The sequence below is a fragment of the Tachyglossus aculeatus genome, chromosome 3 (genome assembly GCF_015852505.1).
Source record: "Tachyglossus aculeatus isolate mTacAcu1 chromosome 3, mTacAcu1.pri, whole genome shotgun sequence".
In the NCBI taxonomy this organism is placed as follows: domain Eukaryota; kingdom Metazoa; phylum Chordata; class Mammalia; order Monotremata; family Tachyglossidae; genus Tachyglossus; species Tachyglossus aculeatus.
The window spans coordinates 33,218,329-33,241,143 of record NC_052068.1 but is presented as its reverse complement, the minus strand read 5'-3'; the positions used below and the strand labels follow the sequence as shown (position 1 = coordinate 33,241,143).

At 46.4% G+C, this 22,815-nt stretch overlaps 1 protein-coding gene across 3 annotated transcripts in view; it reads right to left on the bottom strand.

The window, feature by feature from the left end:
* The window catches only part of ZMIZ1 (zinc finger MIZ-type containing 1), a 538,822-nt gene that overhangs the window by 336,750 nt on the left and 179,257 nt on the right, over positions 1-22,815 (bottom strand). For all 3 annotated transcript variants that reach the window (XM_038743493.1, XM_038743494.1, XM_038743496.1), the window contains exon 4: positions 16,155-16,239. The gene's annotated coding sequence lies outside the window, so the exon portion shown is untranslated. The remainder of the gene's footprint in view (positions 1-16,154; positions 16,240-22,815) is intronic.

The window sequence follows — 22,815 nt, the reverse complement described above, 5'->3', positions numbered from 1 at the left end:
TCTCATAATAATAATATTGTTAGTATTTGTTAAGCGCTTACTATGCACCAAGCACTGTTCTAAACACTGACACCCAACCCAAAAACAGCAGCCCAGTAGGCTTGGCTTCTGCTATGACAGTGCTTAGTGATGGAGCACAAGGGAATGTCAGTGACCTAATCGGGGTAAAAGAAAAAGAAAAAAAAAAGGTGCTAATACACTCGTCCCACCTAGGTTTCTTAGTTTAAACACTTTGTGAATCTGCTATTTCACACGCACTCTCTCCTTGCTGCTTCTCTGTTATTTTAAAACCAATAAACTATAAACCACTCGTATGATTAATTACCAGATGGCTAATTCACTGCCACTGGCAATTTCTGGAGAGAGAAAGTATTAACTTGAAAACATCCGAAAAGAGAACAAACCGTGAAGGGGAGTTGCAAAGGTTACATTCACAACCAGCCGTGGACTCCTGGTAGAATATGAAACCCCTACGTACCCTGAGCTGCAACTGCTGGGACCCAAATGGGTGACAGCCTGGGAAATTCAGAGGCTGTGAGACCCTCCTGCCCCAACCCATTTTGGTCTACAATCCAGAGCTACTAGAGTCCACTGCCATTCAGAAAGGAAAAAAACATTTTCTTCATACCCAGACAGTAATAATAATAATGATGGCATTTATTAAGTGCTTACTATATGCAAAGCATTGTTCTAAGCATTGGGGAGGTTACAAAGTGATCAGGTTGTCCCACGGGGGGCTCACAGTCTTAATCCCCATTTTGCAGATGAGGCCCAGAGAAGTGAAGTGACTTGCCCAAAGTCACACAGCTGACAACTGGCAGAGCAGGGATTTGAACCCATGACCTCTGACTCCAAAGCCCGTGCTCTTTCCAAAGGCCACGCTGCTTCTCCATGGCTCAGGTCATCCTGCCCTTCGCAAACGAAATGCTCTGGAATCCCAGCCGGCCCCCCCGCAACACACCCCACCTGCAGCCCCCTCACCAACCTGTCCTCCCCCCAATCCATCTCTCCTCCACACACATCCCTCGCATCATTCAAGATTCCAATGGATTTGTGGGCCCAGGGAGCAGACCGTCTCCTTGAAATCGAAGTCTGAGAGCCCGGCATCAGCTCCGGGCCTTCCAGAATAGAAGGCGCCTTGAAAGAAACACTTAGATAAACAGACAGATAATTTAGCTGAAACGCTGAAGGACTGTTCCCTCTGTACCACTTAGCCTCACCCCATCAGCCGACGCCTTGGCAAAATGCTGCTGTGCCTGGAGTAATTGTCTTTATAAAACCTCTAATCTCTGCATTTGGAAAAGCAAACTAAACATAGATTAGACAATTCACCCTTTGACTCCAGCTAAGTCACCTCAACCCTATAAAATGCCTCTTAATGACCTGAGGCCACCCTGACTGTTAGTCAGTCAGCCAGCCGATGGTAGTTACTGAGCGCTTACAGTGTGCAGAGCACTGTAGTAAGCGTTTGACAGCATCACTGTAGCTTCCTACATCCCCCTCCGCAGCTGGGAGACGGCTCGCTGCCCTTCTTCGGCTGAAAGTCTAGCTACGTTGGGGAACTTGGTCCAATCTTTAGCCAGGTTAGGGCAGCCTTAGACGCTTGGAATTCCCGGAGCTGGTGAATGTCCCAAAGCAAAAGACGTGTTCGTACTAGCCATGGCTTCAAGTTCAGCAATCTATACCCTGAGGCCAAGTCCGATAGCACCAAGGGCTCTCTCGTCAAGTGGGACCATAATCTCAATCAATCGATCACATTTTTACTGTTCTATTTATTTTGTTAACGATGTGCATATAGCTTTAATTCTATTTGTTCTGACAATTTTGACACCTGTCTCCATGTTTTGCTTTGTTGTCTGTCTCCCCCTTCTAGACTGTGAGCCCGTTGTTGGGTAGGGACCGTCTCTATATGTTGCCGATTTGTACTTCCCAAGCGCTTAGTACAATGCTCTGCACACAGTAAGTGCTCAATGAATACGAGGGGATAGCTGGGGGGCAACGACGAGGAGAATTGGGTGGGGGGGGATGACGGCCATGACGACAGTGGTGGCGGCGGCCATGATGACGGCGCATCTTTCTCCTCCTCACGAGGCCGACGACTGGCCGGGACGACGAAGAGGAGGAGAAGAAGGGGGAGAGACTCTATTTGTTTATTTGAACATATTTATTCTATTTATTTTATTTTGTTAATATGTTTTGTTTTGTCGTCTGTCTCCCCCTTCTAGACTGTGAGCCCGTTGTTGGGTAGGTACCGTCTCTATATGGTGCCGACTTGTACTTCCCAAGCGCTTAGTACAGTGCTCTTTACACAGTAAGTGCTCAATAAATACGATTGAATGAATGAATGAATTCAATGAATGCTTACTATGTGCAGAGCGCTGTATTAAGCACTGGGAAAGTACAATATAAAAGGGATGGTAATCAATCAGCCATGTTATTTAGCAACTACAGTGTACAGAGCACTATACTAAGCACTTGGGAGAGTACAATATAGCAGACTTGGCAATAAATCAATAGTGCTTAATTAATGATGGTATTTGTTATATGCTTACTATATGCCAAGCATGTTCTAAGCGCTGGGGTAGATATGAGGTAATCAGGTTGTCCCACGTGGGGCTCACAGTCTTAATCCCCATTTTACAGATGAGGGAACAGACGCACAGAGAAGTTAAGTGACTTGCCCAAGGTGACACAACAGCCAAGTGGCGGAACAGGGATTAGAACCCATGACCTCTGACTCCCAAGCCTATGTTCTTTCCACTAAGCAACACTGCTGCTGTTTATTGAGCGCTTACTGTGTGCACAGCACTGTGCTAAGTGCTTGGGAGAGTACAATATAAGAGACATGTTCTCTGCCCACAACAAGCTTACAGTCTAGATGGGGAGAGTGTTAATGGTGAGTTTTGACCAAATTCAGCTAACGGTTCAGTCAGGATCCAGCCATCCCCTGAACAGTCAGTACTCATCTTTCCTCAGTCGGGATCCAGCCAACCACTGAACAATGAGCACTCACCTCTCCACTGATAAATTGCGATTCCGAGCAGCAGACACACTCAAAGTACTGCTTCTGGATTGTAAACTTCTAGACCGTGAGGTCCTTGTGTGCAGAGAATGTTTCCACCAACTCTCTTCCATTGAACTCCCCCAATCACTTGGCACAGTTGTCCGCACACAGTCAGTGCTCAATAAATATGATGGATTGACTAGCTGAATTAGAGAAGTGGTTTAAAAGAAAGTTGACAAAACAGTAATTTAGGGGTTGAGTGAGGCCCAAATGCATAACACCAGTGTTCTCTTAGAGTTTAAGGGATCACTAAACTAAAACTAAAGAGATCACTAAAAGGATCTCCCCCTTTTAGAATGTGAGCCCACTGTTGGGTAGGGACTGTCTCGATATGTTGCCAACTTGTACTTCCCAAGCGCTTAGTACAGTGCTCTGCACACAGTAAGCGCTCAATAAATACGATTGATGATGATCACTAATTTCGGAGATGGCATTCTGGACTGAGGTAATTCCATATCTGAAAAAGGGAGGTAAAGATAGAGATAGAGAAAGTGAGAGAGAGGGACAGGAGAAAGAAAGACAGCTTCTGACTTTGACATATTCCAATCTCTTCAAATCTCGATTTTTCATTCCTGACAATATTGCTCACTTTACACTATTCAGACAACTCTGAATTTGAATCTGTGATTTGGGTAACAGTGATTTGGAAAGCAGGGTGGCTTAGTGGAAAGAGGACAGGCGTGGGATTCATAGGTCGCATGGGATTCAGAGGTCTTGGGTTCTAATCAAGCTCTCCATCATCTTGCCCCCTCCTACCTCACCTCCTTTCTCTCTTTCTCCAGCCCAGTCCACACACTCAGCTCCTCTGCCACTAACCTCCTCACAGTGCCTCGTTCTTGCCTGTCCCGCTGCCGACCCCTGGCCCACGTCCTCTCTCCTCACAACTACCAAATTAGCTCTCTTCCCCCCTCCAAAGCCCTATTGAGAGCTCACCTCCTGCAGGAGGCCTTCCCAGATTAAGCCCCCCTTTTCCTCTGCTCCTCCTCCCTTCCCCATCACCCCTACTCCCTCCCTCTGCTCTACCCCCTTCCCCACAGCACTTGTGTATATTTGTACATATTCTATTTATTTTATTAATGATGTGTATATATCTATAATTCTATTTATCCATTTTGATGCTATTGATGCCTGTATACTTGTTCTTTTTTGTTGTCCGTCTCCCCTTTCTAGACTATGAACCCATTTTTGGGTAGGGATTGTCTCTATGTGTTGCCGAACTGTACTTTCCAAGTGCTTAGTACAGTGCTCTGTACACAGTAAGCGCTCAATAAATACAATTGAGTGACTGAAAGAATAATACCAGCTCTGCCACTTGTCAGCTGTGTGACTTTGGGCAAGTCACTTAATTTCTCTGCGCCTCAGTTACCTCATCCAGAAAACGGGGATTTAAGACTGTGAGCCCCTTGTGGGACAACCTGATTATCTTGTATTTACGCAGCACTTATAACAGTGCTCGGAACACAGTAAGCACTGAACAAATACCATTATTATTATTATTATTATTATATTCACCACCTTGCAATTCAAGCAGATAAAACTTGGAAGGGTGACAAGAGGAGAAGAGGGGAGGGAAATGGCATGTGGAAGAAAAGTGAATTGTCAGTTACCAAGGTTCTGTGCAAAGCCAGTTCAAAATGGGAGAAGGATCAGGGAACCGAAAACAGTATAAGAAAAGGTACCAGCATCCAGAGGGAAAGGCTACAGGCAGAGGGGGGAGTTTGGTGACTCCAAGACCACCCAGAAAACTGAAGCAGGGAACTGACTTGCATGTTCCTCAGCACTTCCCTTGAACTTGGACAGGATTTCTGCCCTGCCCAGGTGGAACTTTCTCATTTGAGAAAGTTGTACCCTGGGCTAGTGATGATGGTGGCATTTATTAAGCGCTTACTCTGTGCGAAGCACTGTTCTAAGTAGCCCAGGAGCAACCACAAGAAGCCACCTCAAAGCGCACAGAGACCAACTTGGGGTATGTTCCAGTTCATTTCCACCCCAGGGCCAGACACAGCCCCAGGCTAAAATGATGCCAGAGCCCAGGGAGGAAGCTATTCCCTCTATCATCTCCGATCCCAGTTTCTAGCAGGCCTCATACTAACTCCTCGTTACAGGTCTGTTTCCAACAAGAACACATAACAACGTTCCCCCTTCTGCTTGAGGTGAAAAAGTCAGAGTTGAGAATCCAAGGCTAGTCAGAGGGACATCCTGGGGCCAGAGATCCTTAGGGGACACCCTGAGGAGAATAACGATAATAATAACAATAATTATTATGGTATTTGTTAACCGCTTACTCTGTGCCAAGCACTGTTCTAAGTGCTGGGGTAGACACAAGGTAATCAGGTTGGCTCACGTGGGGCTCACAGTCTTAATTCCCATTTTACAGATGAGTTAACGAAGGCATAGAGAAGTTAAATGACTTGCCCAAGGTGTCACAGCAGGCGAGTGGCAGAGCCGGGATTCAAACCTATGTCCTATGACTCCCAAACCTGTGCTCTTACCACTAGGACACGCTGCTATAACGGTAATAATAATAATGATGGCATTTATTCACTCATTCATTCAATCATATTTATTGAGCATTTACTGTGTGCAGAGCACTGTGCTAAGCGCTTGGGAAGTACAAGTTGGCAACATATAGAGATGGTCCCTACCCAACACTGGGCTCACAGTCTAGAAGAAGTGCTTACTGTGTGCAAAGCACTGTTCTAAGTGCTGGGGAGGTTACAAGGTGATGAGGTTTTCCCCAGGGGTCTCACAGTCTTCATTCCCATTTTACAGATGAGCAAAGTTTGTTTGTATTTGTTATTTTGTTGGTATTTGTTAAGTACTTATTATGTGCCAAGCACTGAACTAAGCGCTGGGGTGGATACATGCAAACTGGGGAGAAGACGCCCAAGAGGAATGGGAGCTGGGTTAAGAGCAGTGAGAAAGTCTCTCCCTTTTAAGTCACCACTCCTCCCACTCAACTAGGCTGAAACAGCTCCCATAAAGAAGCTCGTAGGAGGACACATAGCTTCTGTGTATACATTCTGTTCTTAAAATAATAGGTGGCTAATGGAGATATGTCTTCTCTTTCTTCCCTCCCTGAGGAAACTTTTGGATGAACTCCAGTTGAACCCACATAGTTCAGCTCCAACTCAGGATCCTCACCAAATCCGAGCCACTGGGCTGCTAATGGAGTAACTCCACTATATCAATGGATGGTGTTTATTGAGCACTTACTGTGTGCAGAGAACTGTCCTAAACACTTGGGAGAGTACAAGACAATTGGTGGACACATTCCCTGCCCACAACGAGCTATACGGAAGCAGGCAGGCTGGTTGAAATAACTTTTGGGTTCCATTTCCAGCCTCGCTTCGAACAATCTGCCTGCCCCTTTTTTCTGGCGGCTTAGATTTCCCCATCTTTAAGGGGGAAGTTTGCTAAGAGAGTCAGAATAGCGAGGGGAAATAAAGTGACAAAATGCTCATTGTGGGCAGGGAATGTGTTTACCAACTTGGTAATGAGAAGCAGCATGGCTTAGTGGAAAGCATAGGCTTGGGAGTCAGAGGACATGGGTTCTAATCCCGGCTCTGCCACTTGTCTGCTGTTTGACCTTGGGCAAGTCACTTAACTTCTCTATGCCTCAGTTACCTGATCTGTAAAAGAGGGATGAAGACTGTGATTACCCTGTATCTATCCCTGCGCTTGGAACAGTGCTTGGCACATAGTAAGCGTGCCTGTCCTGCCGTCAACCCCTGGACCTCATCCTTCCCCTGGCCCAGAATGCCCTCACTCCACACATCCGCCAAACTAGCCCCCTTCCTCCCTTTAAAGCCCTACTGAGAGCTCACCTCCTCCAGGAGACCTTCCCAGACTGAGCCTCCCCCCCACCTTTTTAATAGCATTTATTAAAAGCTTACTATGGCAAAGCACTGTTCTAAGCACTGGGGAAGTTACAAGGTGATCAGGTTGTCCCTCGGGGGATTCACAGTCTTAATCCCCATTTTATAGATGAGGTAACTGATGAGGTAAGTGAAGCGACTTGCCCAAAGTCACACAGCTGACAATTGGTGGAGCTGGAATTTGAACCCATGACCTCTGACTCCAAAGCCCATGCTCTTTCCAGTGAGCCACGCTGCTTTTTCCTCTCCTCCTCCCCTCCCCATCGCCCTCTGCCCTTCCTCCTTCCCCTCCCCACAGTACTTGTATATATTTGTACATATTTATTACTCTGTTTATTTTACTTGTACATATTTACTACTCTATTTTATTAATGATGTGCATATAGCCATAATTCTATTTATTCTGACAGTTTTGACACCTATCTAAATGTTTTGTTTTGCTGTCTGCCTCCTCCTTCTAGACTGTAAGCCCGCTGTTGGACAGGGACCGTCTCGATATGTTGCCGACTTGTACTTCCCAAGCGCTTAGTACAGTGCTTTGCACACAGTGTTCAATAAATACGATTGATGGTCATGGAGAAAGTCCATCAAGCAACTGTATTTACTGAGTGCTTACTATGTGCAGAGGACTGTACTAAACACTTGGGAGAGTACAGTACAACAGAATTAGCGGAGACATTTCCTGCCCATACCAAGAAAATCTGAGAAGTTTGATGTGCTCCTGAGGTGCCAATACCTGGAATCGCAAGTACAATTCCCCTAGACTGTGAGCTCATTATGAGCAGGGAATGGGTCTGATAATTTGACTGTACTGTACTCTTCCAGGCACTTACTACAGCACTCTGCACACATTAAGCACTCAATAAATATGATTGAATAAACAAATGCCATAACTATTATTACCACATTGTTCTCTCCCAACTGCTTAGTACAGTGCTTTGCACACAGTAAGCGTTCAATAAATACAACTGATGGTCATGGAGAAAGTCCATCAAGCAACTGTATTTACTGAGTGCTTACTATGTGCAGAGGACTGTACTAAACACTTGGGAGAGTACAGTACAACAGAATTAGCAGACACATTTCCTGCCCATACCGAGAAAATCTGAGAGGTTTGATGTGCTCCTGAGGTGCCAATACCTGGAATCACAAGTACAATTCCCCTAGACTGTAAGCTCGTTATGGGCAGGGAATGGGTCTGCTAATTTGACTGTACTGTACTCTTCCAGGCACTTACTACAGCACTCTGCACACATTAAGCACTCAATAAATATGATTGAATAAACAAATGTCATAACTATTATTACTACATTGTTCTCTCCCAACTGCTTAGTACAGTGCTTTGCACACAGTAAGCGTTCAATAAATACAACTGATGGTCATGGAGAAAGTCCATCAAGCAACTGTATTTACTGAGTGCTTACTATGTGCAGAGGACTCTACTAAACACTTGGGAGAGTACAGTACAACAGAATTAGCAGACACATTTCCTGCCCATACCGAGAAAATCTGAGAGGTTTGATGTGCTCCTGAGGTGCCAATACCTGGAATCACAAGTACAATTCCCCTAGACTGTAAGCTCGTTATGGGCAGGGAATGGGTCTGCTAATTTGACTGTACTGTACTCTTCCAGGCACTTACTACAGCGCTCTGCACACATTAAGCGCTCAATAAATATGATTGAATGAACAAATGCCATAATTATTATTACTATACTGTACTCTCCCAAGTGCTTTGCACACAGTAAGTGTTCAATAAATACGATTGATGGCCATGGAGAAAGTCCATCAACCAACTGTATTTACTGAGTGCTATATGCAGAGGACTGTACTAAACACTTGGAAGAGTACAATATAACAGAATTAGCGGAGACATTTCCCGCCCATACCGAGAAAATCTGAGAAGTTTGATGCGTTCCTGAGGTGCCAATACCTGGAATCACAAGTACAATTCCCCTAGACTGTAAGTTCGTTATGGGCAGGGGATGGGTCTGCTAATTTGACTGTATTGTACTCTTCCAGGCGCTTACTACAGCACTCTGCACACAGTGAGCACTCAATAAAGTTAACTGACTGACTGAACAACATAGAGGTTTGCTGCTCCCAACTGTCCACCCGCGAAGTGTTTGGGAAAATCCACTGGCCGAACGTTTTCATCACCAAACCCCTTGCTGACCACCCAGACCTTCACTGTTTCTCAATGACTGTTGTCATGGCCGTTCTTTCCTCTGCAACCCAGACTTTACCAGAACATGCCAGTTCCTGGTTTCCCAGAACAGTTTATAAAAGGGTCTCTGAGAACAATCCGTTTCTGATAACTAAAAGAACACTTTGGCCAGATAAACAAGAAGAAAAAGAAGAAAAATGCTGCCCGTTTGCCAAAAAAAGATCTGTTTGTTTTTATCCGCCCCACCCCCACTCCCCAAATAAAGTATGATCACAAAAGATCTGATTACTTCTGGGAAGAGTTTGCCCTAACCATGTAAAGGCAAATAGGCACAACTAAACTACCTTTTCACACAGCCAAAGAAGGCACTTCAGACACTCCCCACATAATAATAAAGTGAAGGAGCCCATGTATTATGCATTCACTATGTGCTAAGCACTGAAATAACGTCACACAAATACAAAGCTCTGATATCAAACAGTCTCCATCCCACATGGGGCTCATATCAATCAACCCCATCAACGGTATTTACTGAGTGTTTATTAATAATAATAACGATAATGAGAATAGTGGTACTTGTTAAGCGCTTACTATGTGCCAAGCACTGTTATAGGCTCTGGGGTGGATATGCAAGTTAATCAGACTGGACACAGCCCCTGTCTCACACGGGGCTCACACTCATACCATGTGCAGAGTACTGTACTAAGCGCTTGGGAGAGTACAATACAACTCACGTCCACAAGTTGTATGGAATGGGATGCACATTAACTCTCCGCAATGGTGGGCAGAGTTCACATGTAACCTTCAGAGCAGGACCCCACCACCCCAAAGCCACAAGCTTCAACTGTGTTCGTGAGTGCATGGGTCAAAGCCGCCCTTTCCTTTCCTGAGAAAGTGAGCCAGGTTCAACTTACCATCGGGGGTAGAGATGTTTAGTACAGAGGTCCAAACTCCACTGTGCTGAGCTTTTCCTATCACAGCAGGAACCATGTCGGACACTCAACCCGCTGGAGCGTCACTGTAAACTCACTGTGGTCAGGGAATGTGTCTGTTTATTATTATATTGAACTCTCCAAGTGCTTAGTACAGTGCCTTGCACACAGTAAGCGCTCAATAAATACAACTGGCTGACTGACGCCTCCCTCTCCACCCCTGACCTGCCCCCTTGAATGACTGGACTCCTGTTGGAAGCCCTGCCCCTCAAGTAACTAGGCTGTGAAACACACCAGCAAACACTCCTCAGTCAAAAGTAAACTCTTCCGAGTCATAAAGCCACTTGGCCTTGTGTGTGTGGTCCAAGGGCTCTGTGATGGGGTGACTGGCCTTATTTACATTTGGGGATCCCACAGAGAGGCTCCAGCCGGGTTGGCGCATCGCTCCAAGCTGACTAACAGCAGCGGCATTCTGCTGTCTACGAGTACGATTCCAAAGTAGCTTCCAAATGCACTGGGGTCCCCTTAAAATTCTTCTTGGAGGAAAGGGTTATCCGGACGGCTGCCTCCACTCAGGCATATATCTCTGTCCATCTGGGAAAACCCGGTGCAAATAGATTACTCAAGACAGAAAGCATTTCCCAGGCCGACGCCCAGGTTTTTCTATCCTCGCCAGTCGAAGGTTCGGACTCTGCGGGATCCATGAAGAGAATTCACTCGCCCAGATCCGGCTGCTAGATGCTCGCCAGCGGCCATGGATTTATTCATTCATTCATTCAATCGTATTTATTGAGCGCTTACTGTGTGCAGAGCACTGTACTAAGCGCTTGGGAAGTACAATTTGGCAACATATAGAGAAGGTCCCTACCCAACAGTGGGATGACAACCAGTGGCACTCCTCCTCCACCCTGGGCAGAATCAGATGGAATTGGCAATGCCTAGTGGAGGAAGCATGGGCTTGGGAGTCTGAAGGATCTCATTTTTAATCCCAGCTCTGCCACTTGGCTGCTGCTCTGCGACCTTGGGCAAGTCATTTTGCTCTGCCTCAGTTACCTCACCTGTAAAATGGGGATTAATTCTGTGAGCCCCATGTGGGGGAAAAGGACTGTGCCAACCTGATTACCTTGTATTTACCCCAGCGCTTAGTACAGTGCCTGGCATACAGTGCTCTGCACACAGTCAGCATCAATAATCATGGCTCGGCCACTTGGCTGCTGCTCTGTGACTTTGGGGAAGTCATTTTGCTCTGCCTCAGTTACCTCACCTGAAAATGGGGATTAATTTTGTGAGCCCCACGCGGGGAGAAAGGACTGTGTCCAACCTGATTAGCTTAGTACAGTGCCTGGCATACAGTGCTCTGCACACAGTAAGCGTCAGTAAGTATGGTTGAATGAATATAGTAAGCACTTAAATACCATTAAAAAAAACCCAACTGGGCATAAGCTTCCTGAAAGGGAGAATTCTGGGGTCCATGCCAGGGGAAACGAGGGAGTTTGTAGGATGTCGTTCTGTAGAAATGGAGGGTATTCACTTGTCCGTTCATGATGGTGTGAGATAAAGTAAGGTGGGTGGCCTGGATTAGGATCTAGTTTGTTCTAGCCGACGGCCACTACGACCATTGGCCAATGGCCTCTCTAAGCCATAGTGTTTGGTTTATCCACTGTCCCTTTCAGAGGCCAGAACACTCAATTATGGGTTTTTTGAGCACTTACTAAATGTCAAGTGCTGGGGTAGATACAAGTTAATCAGGTCAGACTCAGTCCCTGTCCCACATGGGGCTCATGGTCTAAGTAGGAGGCATTCTGCTGTCTATTAGTACGATTCCAAAACAACTTCCAAATGCATCGGGGAACCCTTAAAATCATTCCTGGAGGAAAGGGTTAGTTATCTGGATGGCTGCTTCCACTCTGGCACATACCTCTGTCTCTGGGAAAACCCGGTTCAAATGGATTACTCAGGACAGAAATCTTACATTTTACAGATGAGGAAACTGCTAGGCCCAGATAATTTAAGAACTGAGGCCTCAAAAATTTAAGTGACTTACCCAAGGTCACACGGCAGGCAAGTGGTAGAGTGGGATTAGAAGCTAAGTCCTCTGACTTGGAGGCGAGGGCTCTTTTCCCTAGGCCACATGGCTTCTCTGGTGGTTGACAGTGACACACCTCTCATTCTCGCCTGTCCCGTCCTGTCCTCTCCCTGGCCTGGAATGCCCTCCCCTCCACACAATCGCCAAGCTATCCAGTGCTTTGCACACAGTAAGTGCTTAATAAATGCCATCATTATTATTATTATTAGCTCTCTTCCTCCCTTCAAAGCCCTACTGAGAGCTCAACTCCCTTCTAGACTGTGAGCCCGTTGTTGGGTAGGGATCGTCTCTATATGTTGCCAACTTGTACTTCCCAAGCACTTAGTACGGTGCTCTGCACACAGTAAGCCCTCAATAAATACGATTGAATGAATGAATGAATCAATAGTTTTGGAAAGGCTCTCGGCTCCACAGGTCACTCCATCCTCACTCCAGGCTGTTTAATCGATGGATGATTTGCAAAGAGGTACAACTGCCAGTCTCTCTTCGGATCGCCACACGAATCTTCTGTAGAAATTCTCCAAAAGTGGCTTAAGGGCAATGGTCTAATCCCCCTTCGAGTTGGAAAACTTAGCCAAGAGACATGGAGGCAGCATTGCTGCCCATTAAGGTATGTCTTGATTCTCAGCTGGAGCCCTGGTTGGGCTCTCTTCCCTTCGCTCTGCTCTCTCCGCTTCCAGGGCTCTCCACCTCTCACTCTCCTCCTCCCACTTCTGCAATGAGTTCCAAGAGGTATTTACTCTTTCTGAATCCCCCATCCCAGTCACTCAGAATGCTGAGTGTGACCTTGGGCAACTCACTTCACTTCTCCGGGCCTCAGTTACCTCATCTGTAAAATGAGGATTGAGACTGGAAGCCCCATGTGGGACAGGTACTGTGTCCAACCCGATTTGCTTGTATCCACTCCGGCACTTAGTACAGTGCCTGGCACATAGTAAATGCTTAACAAATACCATTATTTTTAATTTTAATTTTTTTACATTTATTCAGGCCCACTGGAGCCTGACACCGTGAGCCATGCCAGGGGAAAATGGGGTGAAATAAACCCCATTCTGCTGATCCCTCGATCAGAAGCAGCATTTCTGCATGTTCTTAACCACAGCTCTTGGAGCCAAACTGCCTCTGAGGAGCACACAAAGCGACAGCAAGACTTCAAACCTGGCTCTACACTTTAGCCTCCTTTGATTGCTTGGCTTTTGTTTGCATTACACTGGTTTGCCAGAGGACAGCTGTCCAGTTAGAATGGAGCATGCCGCATGCAGAAACTGAGCTGTTAAGATCATCTAAACAAAGCAAGATCCCCTCTTCTCTCCCCAACCCCCTCTGCGCCCTCCCCCGCAAATGTTCAGTTTACAGCGGCTTACATCCACATGATAAGTAATTCTTCCCACATTTATATGCATCAGAAACCTGAAATCAGAATTTATTGCACAGACCCCTTGGACCAGTCTTTCAATGCAAGTCAGGTTGTCCCACCTCTACCCCTAGAGATGCTACATGCCTTTGCTGGCAATACTGAAACAGGACTCTTTCTCTTTCCGTGCACATTTATGAAATCCCCGGATATTCCACTCAATCAATGGTATTTGAGCACTTACTGTGTGCAGAGTACTGTACTAAGTGCTTGGGAGAGTACAATATTACAGAGCTGGTAGACATATACCCTGCCCATGAGCTTACAGTCACCGCTCCAGATCTAGTCCAAAATAAGCAAAATATCCCTGTGGCCTGAAGGCACAGAGTCAGTCAGTCAATCAATGGTATTTATTTAGTGCTTGCTGTGTGCAGAGCACTGTACTAGGAGCTCTGTGCTTGCTGACAAATTACTGAACAGGTTTCTGAAAGGTCTGAGCCTGATATTTCCATACTGACTGGCTGAGGAACTGGGATTGGCGGGGCGGGGACTGGGAGTGGAGAAAAATGAAGCGGAGAAGAATTTAGGCACTTGGGAGAGTACAATATAGCAGAGTTGAAAGACACGTTCCCTGCCCATAGGGAGTTTACATTCTCGAGGGGGAGGCAGACATTATATAAATCTATAAATTGCAGATATGCACATAAGGACTGTGGACAGGGCTGAGGGTGGGGTGAATATCATGTGTTCAACGAGTATAGGCCAAAGTGCAGAATTGATGCAGAAAAGAGAGGGGGTCTCTCTCTCTCTGTCCATCCTGTGTAAAGACTCAGCTGGCAGCGTCAGAGGACCAGGACAAGTCCATTCAGGGGAAGGCTTTAACTGCTTCAAGACATCCAGGGAGGGCTTTGTGCTTTCCTGTAGTCACCCTCTGGACCTCCATGGGCTACAGCTTATCAGAAAGTACACTTCATACACATTTCCACAACACTCCAGGAGCTAACAGCAGCTTCTGGGCCTCCTGACTGGTCACCTGGTGCTGACGCTTTCCTCCAGCAGGTTTGGCACTCTCCTTTGCCTGCATTATTGCATTCCTCTGGGTAACTTGACTGGTCAGAGAGCTCACCAAGCAGTATCTTCCCAAGGCAGATGCCCATCTTAGCTATAGCTCTCTCCCTCCTTCGCCACCACCCCCATCCCCACCCATCCAAGCTAAACGCTCTGCCAGCCGGCACATGCCTTGTAGTGACTGAGGCTGGGCCCAAAAGACAAAGCCTACTCCTGTTCTTATGTGGCAAGCCTCTCTCAGCCACCTGACAAATCCAGTGGCAGGAGCGGACAGGCGGTAAGGAGAGTCGGCGTGTGTTAGTGAATGTTTGCAAAGCAATTCCAGGTGGCAGAACATCAGACAGCCTGCCCGGCTGGGGCACACAACAAAATGGCAGGCCCAGCTCCCCTCACCTGCTGCATGGCCTACTGGTTCTAATCCCGGACCTCCCACTTGTCTGCTATGTGACCTGGGGAAAGTCACTTCGCTTTTCTGTGCCTCGGTTCTCTCATCCATAAAATGGGGATTGAGACTGTGGGACAGGGATTGTGTCCAAACCCGATCTGCTTGTATTCACCCCAGTGTTTAGTACAGTGCCTGGCACACAGTAAGTACTCAAATACCATTATTATTAGCCGTGTCAGTGGGTCTGTTTCCATCACTGGTGGACTTCGCGGGGAGAGCCGGAGGACGGGCAGAACCATTCCCCCCCGCAGGAAGCCAGTGGCATTATGACCGCCTCCTGACCAAGCCAACAAAAGCTGGCTTTATGAAGGATTCATTTTCCACTGAGAGGAGGGAGAAGTGAGGCTGTGTGTGTGAGAGAAAAGGAGAGAGACAGTGAGCACACAGGAAGGACAGCGGGTGTGCCTGTGCATACGCATGTTTAAGCAGTAACTCCCTTTTAGCAAAAACCCACTCCCGCAAAGCAAGCGCCCCCTCTTCCCCCCACCCTAAGTGCCTCACTGAAAGGTTATCGTTTATCGGATCCCAGCGAGGCCGGCCCTGTGCCAGAGCACTCTGCAGGAACGGGAGAATCTTCCACCTTATGGAGACGCGGCACTATAAATACCACCAGCAGATAGACGGGCTTGTGTTTGGTTTCTTCCCTGCACTTGCCTTTAAAGGGATCGCCGCTATAACGCTGGGAAGGAATTCATTAACCACTTGATTTCCTTCCCCCCGCCCACCCCACAATGAAAATCAGAGAAATGAGAGCAGGAGAAGGATTTCAGGAAATTCCTCCCTAACAGGCGAGGCGGGCGGGGGGAAGCACACGCTTCTGGAAATCTCCGATTTGTGCAGCGAATGCAAATGTGTATGGGTAGAGAGCAGATGGAGCAAGACATTGCTCTGTCCAGTGATGGGAAGAGCTATCCAACCAGGCATCCGGGTCAGAGATGCTGGCTACAGGGGATGGGGCGGGGGTGGGGGGACTGACAATCCTGCCTCCTACTTTCTCAGTTTGTTTCTACTGCTGCCCTAGCAGACACGTGTTTTGCCATTTTCAGAAAATGTGGAGTTTCCTCCAGACAAGCGGAAATGCCTCAGGGGCGAGGCTCCTGGGTAAAGAAAAGATCAAGCAGAAGCCTGATCCTGGGGCCAAGAGGAAGGAGGGGTCCTTACCTGAGTGTTCCACAAATCGCTGGGACCCCAACCGCTCGGGAGCCGTTCCGCAGGACAAGGAGACTCTCACATAAGCTCCATTCCCCTAAAACAAAAAGGTGACAGGATTGGTGGGTTATACCTCCTGGAAGCTCTCCCTCTGTGCTTCATTCATTCATTCATTCAATCATATTTATTGAGCGCTTACTGTGTGCAGAGCACTGTACTAAGCGCTTGGGAAGTACAAGTTGGCAACATATAGAGACGGTCCCTACCCAACAGTGGGCTCACAGTCTAGAAGATGGTCTCTGATCATATAGTACTCTACTTCCCCTATAGTTGAGCACAGGGCTTGGTACTTAATAAACATTAAACATATACCACAATTATTAGAAATGAAACAGTCAAGCCAAGACAGGTGATGATCAACAGAAAATGTCTCTTAAGCACTCTCTTTCAGGCATTAAATGTCACCCACAGGATCGATCTGCCCATCCTACCCACAGCAGGGAGAGCTCACTCATTCATTCAATCATATTCATTGAGTGCTTACTGTGTGCAGAGTACTGTACTAACTCACCCAGTGCGGGCAGTATTTGGAGGCAGAACTGCCTAAGGGGGACATAAGCACAAACCCCAAATTCCAGATAAATGAGTTAAAAGAACCCACTGGTGCAAGGCATAATAATAACTATAATAGTAATAGTATGTGTTAAGCACTTACTATATGCCAGGCACTGTTCTAAGCGCTTGGGTAGATACAGTGATCCTGCGGAAGGATCCTTGAGAAGCAGCGTGGCTCAGTGGAAAGAGCAACGAGCTTTGGAGTCAGAGGTCATGGGTTCAAATCCCAGCTCCGCCACTTGTTTGCTGTGTGACTTGTCCAAAGTTAAGTCACTTAACTTCTCTGTGCCTCAGTTACCTCATCTGTAAAATGGGGATTAAGACTGTGAGCCCCCTGTGGGACAACCTGATCACCTTGTAACCTCCCCTAGCACTTAGGACAGTGCTTTGCACATAGTAAGCGCTTAATAAATGTCATCATTATTATTATTATTACAAGCAAATCAATTTGGACACTGTCCGTGTCCCACATGGGGCTCACAGCTTTAATCCCCATTTTACAGATGAGGGAACTGGGGCACAGAGAAGTGAAATGACTTGCCAAAGGCCACACAGCAGAGCCGGGATTAGAAGCCATGTCCTTCTGACTTCCGGGCCTGTGCTCTATCCAATAGACCATGCTGTTTCTCTGCTTCAAGCAATAGTGTCTTCGCTCTGCAGCACATCACCATCATCATCATCATCATCATCAATCATATTTATTGAGCACTTACTGTGTGCAGAGCACTGTACTAAGCGCTTGGGAAGTACAAGCATCTCAGTAGCACCTAGAGCTCAGTGTAATAATAATAATAATCAATCAATCGTATTTGTTGAGCGCTTCCTATGTGTAGAGCACTGTACTAAGCGCTTAATAATTAATAATACTAATGATAGCATTTACGAAGCACTTACTATGTGCAAAGCACTGTTCTAAGCACTGGGGAAGTTACAAGATGATCAGGCTGTCCCATGGGGGGCTCACAGTCTTAATCCCCATTTTACTTTTGAGGTAACTGAGGCACAGAGAAGTTAAGTGACTTGCCCAAAGTCACCCAGCTGGCAATTGGTGGAGCCGGGATTTGAACCCATGACATCTGACTCCAAAGCCCGTGCTCTTTCCACTGAGCCATGCTGCTTCTCTTCTGTGTACACAGAAGGACCCCTGAGCCTGCCCCTCTGTCAGGCTTTGGCAGGCCTATGGCTTTCCAACCCCTCTGGTAGAATCCATGGAAGATTGTGAAGAGAGTCCGGGGATTCTTGTGTCCATGGAGGCGGGGGGAGGGGGGGAAGATGCGAGTCCCTGTCCTCTCAGTGTCAATCAATGGCATTTATTGAGCACTTACTCTGTGTAGATCACTGTACTAAACACTCGGGAGAGGACAATACATCAGAAATAGCAGACATGTTCCCTACCAGTAACAAGCAGGAACCTCATCGTCACTAACACCGAGAATGAACGTTGGGGGCATGAGGAAGGAAAGGGGGGCCCTGCCGGAGGGGCCACAGGAACCAAACCCCTTGAGGAGGAGAAGATGGAATCAGCATGGCTCCCTGGGTGGCTACAGGGGAATGGCTGACCAGTCTGAGGCCACTGACTCATTTTCCCCCTGACTAATTCTCTGGAGGGGCGCAGGGGAATGACAGAGCATTCATTCATTCATTCAATTGTATTTATTCATTCATTCATTCAATCGTATTTATTGAGCGCTTACTGTGTGCAGAGCACTGGACTAAGCGCTTGGGAAGTACAAGTTGGCAACATATAGAGACGGTCCCTACCCAACAACGGGCTCACAGTCTAGAAATCCATATTCTATCACCAGACCATGGAGAACCCAAAATATGAGTGGTATTTATTTAGCACTTATTATGTGCAGAGTACTGTACTAAGTGCTTGGGAGAGTAATAATAATAATAATAATAATGGTAGTTGTTAAGTGCTTACTATGTGCCAAGCACTGTTCTAAGCTCTGGGATAGATACAAGGTTGTCATGTTGTCCCATGTGGGGCTCACAGTCTTACACCCCATTTTACAGATGAGATAACTAAGGCACAGAGAAGTTAAGTGCCTTGCCCAAAGTCACCCAGCTGACAAGTGGCGGAGCTGGGATTAGAACTCATGACCGCTGACTCCCAAGCCCGGGCTCTTTCCACTAAGCCACACTGAGAGATAGCAGACACATTTTCTGCCCACAATGAGCTTACAGTCTAGAGGAAGCAATGGAAATCGCAGAGTGCCAAACCCCATCTGGGTGATTTCCATCTCTATACTCTTTCCCAGTACTTAGCACAGAGCTCGGCATGCAGTAAGCGCTTAATCAATACTATTCCTACTACAGAGAAGCAGCTCGGCATGCAGTAAGCGCTTAATCAATACTATTCCTACTACAGAGAAGCAGCGTGGCTCAGTGGAAAGAGCACAGGCTTGGGAGTCAGAGGTCATGGGTTCTAATCCCGGCTTTGCCACTTGTCAGCTGGATGACTTTGGGTGAGTCACTTCACTTCTTTGGGCCTCAGTTCCCCATTGTCTGTAAAATGGGGATAAAGACTGTGAGCCCCATGTGGGACACCCTGATCACCTTGTATCCGCCCCCAGTGCTTAGAACAGTGCTTTGCACATAGTAAGCGCTTGATAAATGCCATTATTATTATTATTATTATTATTATTATTATTATTATTATTATTATTATTCTCTGGGCCTCAGTTCCCTCATCTGTAAAATGGGAATGAAGACTGTGAGCCCCATGTGGGATAACCTTGATTACCTTGTATCCCCCCGCCCCCCCCAGTGCTTAGAACAGTGCTCCAGCTATTTATTTTATTTTGTTAATGTTTTGCTTTGTTCTCTGCCTCCCCCTTCTAGACTGTGAGCCCACTGTTGGGTAGGGACCGTCTCTATATGTTGCCATCTTGTAATTCCCAAGCGCTTAGTACAGTGCTCTGCACAGAGTAAGCGCTCAATAAGTACGATTGATTGATTAACAAACAAATACCAACTTTATTATCAGTACCATCATCAGATAGTTGGAAACCGGAAGCTCCAGCCCTCACACCTCCCAACAGACCTTCCTTCATTCAGCAGCCAGTGCTTAGAACAGTGCTGGGCAGATAGTAAGTGCTTAATAAACAAATACCAACTTTATTATCAGTACCATCATCAGACGGTTGGAAACCAGAAGCTCCAGCCTTCACACCTCCCAACAGACCTTCCTTCATTCGGCAGCCAGTGCTCAGAACAGTGCTTGGCACATAGTAAGCGCTTAACAAATACCACCTTTATTATCAGTACCATCATCAGACGGTTGGAAACCAGAAGCTCCAGCCTTCACACCTCCCAACAGACCTTCCTTCATTCGGCAGCCAGTGCTCAGAAAAGTGCTTGGCACATAGTAAGCGCTTAACAAACAAATACCAACTTTATTATCAGTACCATCATCAGACTGTTGGAAACCAGAAGCTCCAGCCTTCACACCTCCCAAAAGACCTTCCTTCATTCGGCAGCCAGTGCTCAGAAAAGTGCTTGGCACATAGTAAGCGCTTAACAAACAAATACCAACTTTATTATCAGTACCATCATCAGACTGTTGGAAACCAGAAGCTCCAGCCTTCACACCTCCCAAAAGACCTTCCTTCATTCGGCAGCCAGTGCTCAGAAAAGTGCTTGGCACATAGTAAGCGCTTAACAAACAAATACCAACTTTATTATCAGTACCATCATCAGACTGTTGGAAACCAGAAGCTCCAGCCTTCACACCTCCCAAAAGACCTTCCTTCATTCGGCAGCCAGTGCTCAGAAAAGTGCTTGGCACATAGTAAGCGCTTAACAAACAAATACCAACTTTATTATCAGTACCATCATCAGACTGTTGGAAACCAGAAGCTCCAGCCTTCACACCTCCCAAAAGACCTTCCTTCATTCGGCAGCCAGTGCTCAGAAAAGTGCTTGGCACATAGTAAGCGCTTAACAAACAAATACCAACTTTATTATCAGTACCATCATCAGACTGTTGGAAACCAGAAGCTCCAGCCTTCACACCTCCCAACAGACCTTCCTTCATTCAGCAGCCAGTGCTTAGAACAGTGCTTGGCACATAGTAAGTGCTTAAGAAATACCAACTTTATTATCAGTACCATCATCAGATTATTGGAAACCAGAAGCTCCAGCCTTCACACCTCCCAACAGACCTTCCTTCATTCGGCAGCCAGTGCTTAGAACAGTGCTTGGCACATAGTAAGCGCTTAACAAATACCACGTTTATTATCAGTACCATCATCAGACGGTTGGAAACCAGAAGCTCCAGCCTTCACACCTCCCAACAGACCTTCCTTCATTCGGCAGCCAGTGCTTAGAACAGTGCTGGGCACATAGTAAGCGCTTAACAAATACCAACTTTATTATCAGTACCGTCATCAGACTGTTGGAAACCAGAAGCTCCAGCCTTCACACCTCCCAACAGACCTTCCTTCATTCAGCAGCCAGCACTAAAACTTAGTTAATTGAGCTCCCGACGGGTCTCCTTCATTTTTACAACTCACCAACCTGCCAGCACAGTTGTTAGTCCGGAGAACACTTAACCTTCGCAGCCCTGTTAGAGACACAGTACTTCGGTGACCTCCGGGGCTCCATTCGGAGCCGAGGTTATGAGAAACTGCAGCACAACAGAGACCTCAACCCATCTATCTGCACAGTGCTGGACCCAGAGAGGCAAAGAAGGGCAGGGAGAAGCAATCCTGAGACCCGGGATTGGGTCTACCTACTGTAAAATACTTTTCCAAGGATAGGCCCGGGAACCAGAAGGACCTGGGTTCTAATTCTGGCTCCACCACTTCTTCTGCGTGACCTTGGTCAAATCATTTGTTTTGACGTCTGTCTCTTCCCTTCTAGACTGTGAACCTGTTGTTGGGCAGGGATTGTCTCTATTTGTTGCTGAATTGTACTTTCCATAGCTTAGTACAGTGCTCTGCACACAGTAAGCACTCAATAAATACGATTGAATGAATGAATGAATGAATTGCACTTCTCTGGTTCTCAGTTCCCTCATCTGTAAAATGGGGATTAAGAGTGTGAACCCCATGTGGGACAGGGACTGTGTCCATCCTGATTAACTTGTATCTACCTGAGTGCTTAAAATAATGCTTGCCACATAGTAAGTGTTTAACAAGTACCATTATTATTATTCATTCATTCATTCAATCGTATTTATTGAGTGCTTACTGTGTGCAGAGCACTGTACTAAGCACTTGGGAAGTACAAGTTGGCAACATATAGAGACGGTCCCTACCCAACAGTGGGCTCACAGTCTAGAAGGGGGAGACAGAGAACAAAACATATTAACAAAAATAAAATAAATAGAATAAATATGTATTTATTAGTGCTCCTCACACAGGAATTGCTCAATAAATATCACTGATTGACTTGATTATCCCCTTCCATGGCCCAACTTCTTTGAGCTGCCCCTGGTCAGTCCCCTTTTTTGTTTTTTTTTTTTTTTAAGTGGCATGTGTAACACACCTATATGTTCATTCATTCAATCACATTGTTGAGTACTTACTGTGTGCAGAGCACTGTACCTATCTACGTGCTTTGTTGTCTGTCTCCCCCTTCTAGCCTGTAAGTCCAATGTTGAGTAGGGACCATCTCTATATGTTGCCGACTTGTACTTCCCAAGCACTTAGTACAGTACTCTGCACACAGTAAGCACTCAGTAAATTCGACTGAATGAATGAATGATTGGAAAGTACAATTCGGCAACACATAGAGACAATCCCTACCCAACAATGGGCTCACAGTCTAACGGGGGAGACAGACAACAAAACAAAACAAGTAGAATGGCATCAATAGCATCAAAATAGATAAATAGGATTATATATATATATATATATATATATATATATACACATCATTAATAAAATAAATAGAATAATAAATATGTACAAATATACACAAAGTGCTGTGGGGCGGGGAAGGGGGTAGAGCAGAGGGAGGAAGTAGGGGTGATGGGGAGGGGAGGAGGAGATGTTCTAAGTGCTTGGTAGATACAATTTAATCAGGCCAGATTCAATTTCAGCCCACA